The sequence below is a fragment of the Triticum aestivum genome, chromosome 6A, assembly GCF_018294505.1.
Source record: "Triticum aestivum cultivar Chinese Spring chromosome 6A, IWGSC CS RefSeq v2.1, whole genome shotgun sequence".
Lineage (NCBI taxonomy): Eukaryota > Viridiplantae > Streptophyta > Magnoliopsida > Poales > Poaceae > Triticum > Triticum aestivum.
In genome coordinates, this window is record NC_057809.1 from 534,786,681 (window position 1) to 534,797,584 (window position 10,904).

A 10,904-nucleotide genomic window follows, 5' to 3' on the forward strand; every position below is an offset into this window, starting at 1 on the left:
AGGTGTTGTTGGATAGGTTTGCAAGATAATAAAGAGCAAGTAAATAAAAGGTAGGGGTTGTTTAGATAAAGAAACAATAAAGTAAATATAGCGAGTGATGAAAAGTGGTGGTAGGAGTTGCGAAATTGCCCCTTAAGCAATTGACTACTTTACTAGACCGATATCAAGTATTATGTGGGAGAGGCCACTGCTAGCATGTCATCCCTGACTTGGAATTCTATGCACTTATGATTGGAACTATTAGCAAGCATCCGCAACTACTAATGTTCATTAAGATAAAACCAACCATAGAATTAAGATATATTGGTCCCCCTTCAATCCCGTATGCATCAATTTATATGCTAGGTTGAAGCTTCTGTCACTCTTGCCCTCCAATACATAGCCCTATCAACATACAACTAACCCTAGGGTGTGATCCACGCGCGCAATCATATGATGAACACCAAAGGACAGCAACATAACCACAAGCAAATTAAATCAATCATAGCAATTCATCAACCACCGATAGGACAACAAAAATCTACTCAGACATCATAGGATGGCAACATATCATTGGATAATAATATGAAGCATAAAGCACCATGTTCAAGTAGAGGGTACAGCGGGTTGCGGGAGAGTGGACTGCTGTAGATAGAGGAGGGAAGGTGATGGAGATGTTGGTCAAGATGGCAGAGGTGTTGGTGTAGATCGCGGTGATGATGTTGGCCCCCGGTGGCACTCCGGTGCCACCTAAAGCAAGGGGGAGAGAGCCCCCCTCCTTCTTCTTCTTCCTTGACGTCCTCCCTAGATGGGAGAAGGGTTTCCCCTCTGGTCCAATGCCTCCATGGCACGGGAGGGGCGAGAGCCCCTCCGAGATTGGATCTGTCTCTCTGTCTCTCTCTGTTTCTGCGTTCTCAGATTCTTCCCTTTCACCGTTTCTTATATTCCCCGAGATCCGTAACTCCGATTGGCCTGAAATTTTGACACGATCTCTATCCGGATATTAGCTTTCCTGCGGCAAAAGAAGGGCATCAACCGCCTTACTGGTGTCCCATGAGGACCAGGGGCGCGCCCCCCTGCCTCGTGGCCACCTCGGGCACCGTCTCGCGTGGATTTTTCTTCCCAAAAATCATATATATTCCAAAAAAAATCTCCATTAGTTTTTATCCCGTTTGGACTCTATTTGATATGGATATTCTACGAAACAAAAAACATGCAACAAACAGGAACTGGCACTGGGCACTGGATCAATATGTTAGTCCCAAAAATAGTATAAAAAGTTACCAAAAGTATATGAAAGTTGTAGAATATTGGCATGGAACAATCAAAAATTATAGATACGACGGAGACGTGTCAGCATGCCCAAGCTTAATTCCTGCTCGTCCTCGAGTAGGTAAATGATAAAAAGATAATTTTTGATGTGGAATGCTACCTAGCATAATCTTGATCACATATCTAATCATGGCATGAATATTAAGATATGAGTGATTCAAAGCAATAGTCTATCATTTGACATAAAAAAATAATACTTCAAGCCTACTAATAAAGTAATCATGTCTTTTCAAAATAACATGGCCAAAGAAAGTTATCCCTACAAAATCATATAGTTTGGCTATGCTCCATCTTCACCACACAAAATATTCAAATCATGCACAACCCCGATGACAAGTCAAGCAATTGTTTCATACTTTTGACGTTCTCAAACCTTTTCAACTTTCACGCAATACATGAGCGTGAGCCATGGACATAGCACTATATGTGGAATAGAATATGATGGTGGAGAAGACAAAAAGGAGAAGATAGTCTCACATCAACTAGGCGTATCAACGGGCTATGGAGATGCCCATCAATAGATATCAATGTGAGTGGGTAGGGATTGCCATGCAACGCATGCACTAGAGCTATAAGTGTATGAAAGATCCAACTGAAACTAAGTGGGTGTGCATCCAACTTGCTTGCTCATGAAGACCTCGGGCATTTGAGGAAGCCCATCATCGGAATATACAAGCCAAGTTCTATAATGAAAATTCCCACTAGTATATGAAAGTGATAACTCAAGAGACTCTCTATATGAAGAACATGGTGCTACTTTGAAGCACAAGTGTGGAAAAAGGATAGTAGCACTGCCCCTTCTCTCTTTTTCTCTCATTTTTTGTTTTTATTTATTTTTTTGGTGGGCTTCTTTGGCCTCTTTTTTTTATTTGGGCTTCTTTGGCCTCTTTTATTTTTTTGTAAAGTCCAGAGTCTCATCCCGACTTATGGGGGAATCATAGTCTCCATCATCCTTTCCTCACTAGGGCAATGCTCTAATAATGATGATCATCACACTTTTATTTACTTACAACTCAATATTACAACTCGATACTAGAACAAAGATATGACTCTATATGAATGCCTCCGGCGGTGTACCGGGATGTGCAATGATCTAGCGTAGCAATGCCATCAAAAAATGGACAAGCCATGAAAACATCATGCTAGCTATCTTACGATCATGCAAAGCAATATGACAATGAATGCTCAAGTCATGTATATGATGATGATGGAAGTTGCATGGCAATATATCTCGGAATGGCTATGGAAATGCCATGATAGGTAGGTATGGTGGCTGTTTTGGGGAAGGTATATGGTGGGTTTATGGTACCGGCGAAAGTTGCGCGGTACTAGAGAGGCTAGCAATGGTGGAAGGGTGAGAGTGTGTATAATCCATGGACTCAACATTAGTCATAAAGAACTCACATACTTATTGCAAAAATCTATTAGTCATCGAAACAAAGTACTACATGCATGCTCCTAGCGGGATAGATTGGTAGGAAAAGACCATCGCTCGTCCCCGACCGCCACTCATAAGGACGACAATGAATAAATAAATCATGCTCCGACTTCATCACATAACGGTTCACCATACATGCATGTTACGGGAATCACAAACCTCAACACAAGTATTTCTACTAATCCACAACTACCCACTAGCATGACTCTAATATCACCATCTTTATATCGCAAAACTATTGCAAGGAATCAAACATATCATATTCAGTGATCTACAAGTTTTATGTAGGATTTTATGACTAACCATCTGAATGAGCAATTCATGCCATCTCTCTAAATAGATATAAGTGAAGCAAGAGAGTTTAATTCTTTCTACAAAAGATATGCCCACGCTCTAACAAATATAAGTGAAGCAAAAGAGCATTCTACAAATGGCGGTTTTCTATGTAAAGAGAAACAGGCAATCCAAACTTCAAATGATATAAGTGAAGCACATGAAGCATTCTATAAAGCCATACTCAAAAGATATAAGTGAAGTGCATAGAGCATTCTATAAATTAACCAAGGACTACCTCATACCAGCATGGTGCATAAAATAAAATGAAAACTAAATGCAAAAGACGCTCCAAGATTGCACATATCGCATGAACGAAACGAATCCGAAAACATACCGATACTTGTTGAAGAAAGTGGGGATGCCTTCCGGGGCATCCCCAAGCTTAGATGCTTGAGTCTCCTTGAATATTTACTTGGGGTGCCTCGGGAATCCCCAAGCTTGATCTCTTGCCTCTCTTCCTTCTTCTCACATCGAGACCTTCTCGATCATCGAACACTTCATCCACACAAAACTTCAACAGAAAACTCGGTAAGATCCGTTAGTATAATAAAGCAAATCACTACTCTAAGTACTGTTGAAAACCAATTCATATTTTATTTTTGCGTTGTGTCTACTGTAATATAACTTTTTCATGTCTTAACCCACTAATATAAATCGATAGTTTCATCAAAACAAGCAAACTATGCATCAAAAACAGAATCTGTCTAAAACAGAACAGTCTGTAATAATCTGAACATTCACCATACTTATGATACTTGAACAATTCTACAAAAATTAGGAAAAATAAAGAATTTGTATAGGAATACAGTGCAAAAAGAATCAGAACTATTTGACGTTCCAGCTAAAAATGTAAAATCGCGCACTACAGCCAAAGTTTCTGTCCTACACCGTACAAACCATCAAGCAAATGTAAACATCCTAAAGGCAAACCTTGGCACATTATTTTTATAATAAAATGGAATTGTACAAGGGGATAATTATTTTTATTGAAAAGTTTCTGTAATCAAGATTCACAAAGTTTCCATGAGCATGAACAAAGTTCAAGGCTAGCTCCCACTTCAACAAAGCTTGCCTTTCTCACTTTCGCTTTCCTTTTTGAAATTTTTTTGGGTTACCCTATTTATTTTTGTTGTTTTTAAACTATATAAAAGCACTCAACAGAAATAAATGACTCTCTAAAACTTCCGGGTTGTCTCCCTGGCAGCGCTTTCTTTAAAGCCATTAAGCTAGGCATATAGTGCTCAAGTAATGGATCCACCCGGATCCCAAGGTATATCAAAGCCAATTTTAATTAACAATGATTTGTAATTTAGTGGTGAGCACAAGGTAACATATATCATGTAATGACGAAGTCTAATTCTCTTCCTATGCATCAGCATGTCATAAAAGAACAATTCATGCACACATGGTAAAGGCCAATGCATAGTATAAACAGTTTCTTGCAATTTTGTCATATTGGAAACATAGAGAGGTGGAGATATAGTTCCTCTCTCATAATAATTGCAAGTAGGATCAGAAAGCACATGCATATTATATTCATCAAAATCATCATGTGCAACGGTAAAAGGCAACCCATCAATATAATTCTTAATAAGTGCAAACTTCTCCGATATAGTGTAGTCGGGAGAATTCAAAAAGATAATAGGACTATCATGCGTGGGTGCAATAGCAACAATTTCATGTTTAACATAAGGAACTATAGCAAGTTCATCTCCAAAAGCATAATTCATATTGGCATCTTGGCCACAAGCATAGCAAGCATCATCAAAAAGGGATATTTCAAAAGAATCAACGGGATCATAACAATCATCATAGCAATCATCCTCCGGTAAGCACGAAGGGAAATTAAACAATGTATGAGTTGAAGAGTTACTCTCATTAGAAGGTGGGCATGGGTAGCTAATCCGCTCTTCCTCCTTTTGTTCTTCACTCCCCTCCTCATCTTTTTCATCCAATGAGCTCACGGTTTCATCAATTTCTTCTTCCATAGACTCCTGCAAAATATTAATCTCTTCTTGGATAGCTGAGACTTTCTTAATAAGCGCATTAATATCGGAATTGTATTCAGAATTCTCATAGCAATATTTAAGGATAGCTAAATTTTCAGGTCTATAAACCGAATCATCAAAATCTTCAAACTCTTTAAACATAGATTCAATTTCATAAGCACACATAAAAGCAACAAATCCTTCTATTTGTTCCACATCATAGTAATCATATATACCATTGGCATAAGAAGCTAAGGTTTTATTATCATTAAATTCACATGAAAAGGGAAGGTGTGGAGCCTTCACCTTAGAGCAACAAGTATAATCATATCTCAAGCATAGTTGCCTAGCATACCAATTCAATATATGGATTTGATCCCATAATAGTTTCCCTTTTGTGTCAAGCGGTAATCCCTAAAGTATTCACGTTGATCCAACGTTACTCCAATTACATAATTGAATGGGGTTTTCTCAGGATTATTAAAGTAGTACATAATATTTTTCACATAACCAGCAACAAGGGTTTTAGGAGGTTCCCCATCTCCATGAGCAGAAAGTACACCTATTTTTTTGGTATTTCGTGTTCCATATCCATAACTAAAGACAAAGAACAACTAAGAATAGCAAATAAAAATTACTTAGTGATAAAGCAAACAAGCACACACGAGAATATTCACCCCATGCTATTGCTCCCCGCCAACGGCGCCAGAAAAAGGTCTTGATAACCCACAAGTATAGGGGATCGCAACAATTTTCGATAAGTAAGAGTGTCGAACCCAACGAGGAGCTAAAGGTAGAACAAATATTCCCTCAAGTTCCATCGACCACCGATACAACTCTACGCACATTTGACGTTCGCTTTACCTAGAACAAGTATGAAACTAGAAGTACTTTGCAGGTGTTGTTGGATAGGTTCGCAAGATAATAAAGAGCAAGTAAATAAAGGTAGGGGTTGTTTAGATAAAGAAACAATAAAGTAAATATAGCGAGTGATGAAAAGTGGTGGTAGGAGTTGCGAAATTGCCCCTTAAGCAATTGACTACTTTACTAGACCGATATCAAGTATTATGTGGGAGAGGCCACTGCTAGCATGTCATCCCTGACTTGGAATTCTATGCACTTATGATTGGAACTATTAGCAAGCATCCGCAACTACTAATGTTCATTAAGGTAAAACCAACCATAGAATTAAGATATATTGGTCCCCCTTCAATCCCGTATGCATCAATTTATATGCTAGGTTGAAGCTTCTGTCACTCTTGCCCTCCAATACATAGTCCTATCAACATACAACTAACCCTAGGGTGTGATCCACGCGCGCAATCATATGATGGACACCAAAGGACAGCAACATAGCCACAAGAAAATTAAATCAATCATAGCAATTCATCAACCACCGATAGGACAACGAAAATCTACTCAGACATCATAGGATGGCAACATATCATTGGATAATAATATGAAGCATAAAGCACCATGTTCAAGTAGAGGGTACAGCGAGTTGCGGGAGAGTGGACTGCTGTAGATAGAGGAGGGAAGGTGATGGAGATGTTGGTGAAGATGGCGGAGGTGTTGGTGTAGATCGCGGTGATGATGATGGCCCCCGGTGGCACTTCGGTGCCACCGAAAGCGAGGGGGAGAGAGCCCCCCTCCTTCTTCTTCTTCCTTGACGTCCTCCCTAGATGGGAGAAGGGTTTCCCCTCTGGTCCAATGCCTCCATGGCACGGGAGGGGCTAGAGCCCCTCCGAGATTGGATTTGTCTCTCTGTCTCTCTCTGTTTCTGCGTTCTCAGATTCTTCCCTTTCACCGTTTCTTATATTCGCGGAGATCCGTAACTCCGATTGGGCTGACATTTTGACACGATCTCTATCCGGATATTAGCTTTCCTGCGGCAAAAGAAGGGCATCAACCGCCTTACTGGTGGCCCATGAGGATCAGGGGCGCGCCCCTGCCTCGTGGCCACCTCGGGCACCGCCTCGCGTGGATTTTTCTTCCCCAAAATCATATATATTCCAAAAAAATCTCCGTCAGTTTTTGTCCCGTTTGGACTCCGTTTGATATGGATATTCTGTGAAACAAAAAACATGCAACAAATAGGAACTGGCACTGGGCACTGGATCAATATGTTAGTTCCAAAAATAGTATAAAAAGTTGCCAAAAGTATATGAAAGTTGTAGAATATTGGCATGGAACAATCAAAAATTATAGATACGACAGAGACGTATCAACGTGCACTATTATTATTATCCACACCGTTCGGTCGTGCAAGTGAAAGGCAATAATGATGATATATGATGAACTGATTGATATGAGAAAAGCTGGTATGAACTCGACCTCTCTTGTTTTTGTAAATATGATTAGTTCATCGTTCCTAGTTCAGCCTATTATGAGTGAAACATGTTTGCAATGACAATTAGAGATTATAGTTGCTTATGCCATGCTTAATTAGCTAGGAGTTTATAATGGTTTACCTTGCGTGCCAACATGCTATTAAAATGGTTGTGATGTGGTATGATGGGGTGGTATCCTCCTTTGAATGATACGAGTGGCTTGACTTGGCACATGTTCACGCATGTAGTTGAAACAAAATCAACATAGCCTCTACGATATTTATGTTCATGGTGAATTATATCTTACTCATGCTTGCATTCAGTTTTGATTAATTTTAATGCATGTTCATGACTGTTGTCGCTCTCTAGCTGGTCGATTCCTAGTCTTTTTCTAGCCTTCACTTGTACTAAGCGAGAATACTGCGTGTGCATCCAATTCCATAAACCCCAAAGTTATTCCATATGAGTCCACCATGTCTACCTATATACGGTATCTACCTGCCGTTCCAAGTAAATTTGTATGTGCCAAACTCTAAACCTTCAAATAAACATTCTGTTTTGTATGATCGAATAGCTCATGTATCAACTAGGGTTGTCTGTATCTTCCATGCTAGGCAGGTTATTCTCAAGAGGAGTGGACTCCGCTCCTCACTCACGAGAAAAGGGCTGGTCACTGGGATGCCCAGTCCCATGCTTTATGCAAATCAAATCAAAATAATTGCAAAAAAACTCCCCCGGGACTCTTGTTACTTGGAGGCATTCGTTATTTCGAGCAAGCCATGGATTGATGCTTGTTGGTGGAGAGGGGGTATAAACTTTACCATTCTGTTTGGGAACCGCCTATAATGTGTGTAGCATGGAAGATATCGAGATCTCTGGGTTTGTTATGTTGACAATGAAAGTATACCGCTCAAAATATTATTCTTATCTATTTCAAAACCGAGCTCTGGCACCTCTACAAATCCCTGCTTCCCTCTGCGAAGGGCCTATCTATTTACTTTTATGTTGAGTCATCACCCTCTTATTAAAAAGCACCAGTTGGAGAGCATCGCTGTCGTTTGTATCCATTACTGTTAATTTACATTGAGTATGACTTGACTGGATCTCTTTTACCATGAATTACAATGTCTAGTCAGTCCTTGATCTTTAAAGGTGCTCTACATTTAAGTTTTGCGGTCTCAGAAACGGCTAGCGAGATACCATCTTGTTATATCATATCATGATTGTTTTGAGAAAGTGTTGTCATCCAAGATTTATTATTATTGCTCGCTAGTTGATTATGCCATTGATATGAGTAAACATGAGACCTAAATGTTATTGTGAATATGGTTAGTTCATAATATTTGCTGAAAACTTGAATGCTGGCTTTACATATTTACAACAACAAGAGCAAACAGAGTTTGTAAAACTTTTTCTTTATCACTTTCAGTTTATCAACTGAATTGCTTGAGGACAAGCAAAGGTTTAGGCTTGGGGAGTTGATACATCTCCGTCGTATCTACTTTTCCAAACACTTTTGCCCTTGTTTTGGATTCTAACTTGCATGATTTGAATGGAACTAACCCGGACTGACGATGTTTTCAGCAGAATTGCCATGGTGTTATTTTTGTGCAGAAATAAAAGTTCTCGGAATGACCTGAAAACCAATGGAGAATTATTTTGGAATATATAAAAAATACTGGAAGGAAGATCCATGTCAGGGGGGCCTCCACCTGTCCACGATGGTGGGGGCGCGCCCTACCCCCTGGGTGCGCCCCCCTGCCTCGTGGGCCCCCTGACGCTCCACCGACCTCACCCCTGACTCCAGATATTCGCTTTCGGGGAGAAAAAAACCAAGAAGAAGGATTCATCACGTTTTACGATACGGAGCCGCCGCCAAGCCCTAAAGTCTCTCGGGAGGGCTAATCTGGAGTCCGTTCGGGGCTCCGGAGAGGGGAATCCGTCGCCATCGTCATCATCAACCTTCCTCCATCACTAATTTCATTATGCTCACCGCCGTGCGTGAGTAATTCTATCGTAGGCATGCTGGACGGTGATGGGTTGGATGAGATTCATCATGTAATCGAGTTAGTTTTGTTAGGGTTTGATCCCTAGTATCCACTATGTTCTGAGATTGATGTTGCTACGACTTTGCTATGCTGAGTGCCATGATTTCAGATCTGAACCTATTATGTTTTCATGAATATATGTGAGTTCGTGATCCTATGGTGCAAGTCTATAGTCACCTATCATGTGTTATGATCCGTTAACCCCGAAGTGACAATAATTGGGACACTTACCGGTGATGACCGTAGTTTGAGGAGTTCATGTATTCACTATGTGTTAATGCTTTGGTCCGGTACTCTATTAAAAGGAGGCCTTAATATCCCTTAGTTTCCAATAGGACCCCGCTGCCACAGGAGGGTAGGACAAAAGATGTCATGCAAGTTCTTTTTCATAAGCATGTATGACTATATTCGGAATACATGCCTACATTACATTGATGAACTGGAGCTAGTTCCGTGTCACCCTATGTTATGACTGTTACATGATTGATCGCATCCGACATAATTATCCATCACTGATCCAATGCCTACGAGCTTTTCATATATTGTTCTTCGCTTATTTACTTTTCCGTTGCTATTGTTACAATCACTATAAAACCAAAAATATTACTTTTGCAACCGTTATCACTACTATCATATTACTTTGCTACTAAATACCTTGCTGCAGATATTAAGTTTCCAGGTGTGGTTGAATTGACAACTCAGCTGCTAATACTTGAGAATATTCTTTGGCTCCCCTTGTGTCGAATCAATAATTTGGGTTGAATACTCTACCCTCGAAAACTGTTGTGATCCCTATACTTGTGGGTTATAAACACTCTCCATGTCACGTTGCTTTGCATCTTCTAGATAGATCTTGTGTGATCGTAGGAATTTTTTTGAAATTGCATGCTACGTTCGCCAACAGTGGCATCCGAGCCAGGTCTATGCGTAGATGATATGCATGAGTAGAACACAATGACTTGTGTGCGATAATAGTAATACTGCTTAGCACCAACGTCTTATTTTGATTCGGTGGTATTGTTGGATGAAGTGGCCCGGACCAACATTACATGACCACGTTCATGAGACTGGTTCTACCGACGTGCTTCGCACAGAGGTGGCTGGCGGGTGTTTGTTTCTCCAATAGTTGAATGAAATTTGACTATGGCCGGTCCTTGTTGAAGGTTAAAACAGCACACTTGATGAAAAATCGTTGTGGTTTTGATGCGTAGGTAAGAACGGTTCTTGCTAGAAGCCCGTAGCAGCCACGTAAAACTTGCAACAACAAATAGAGGATGTCTAACTTGTTTTTGCAGGACATGTTGTGATATGATATGGTCAAGACGTGATGAGATATAAATTATTGTATGAGATGATCATGTTTTTTAAAAGTTATCGGCAACTGGCAGGAGCCTTATGGTTGTTGCTTTATTGTATGAAATGCAATCGCCATGTAATTGCTTTACTTTATCAC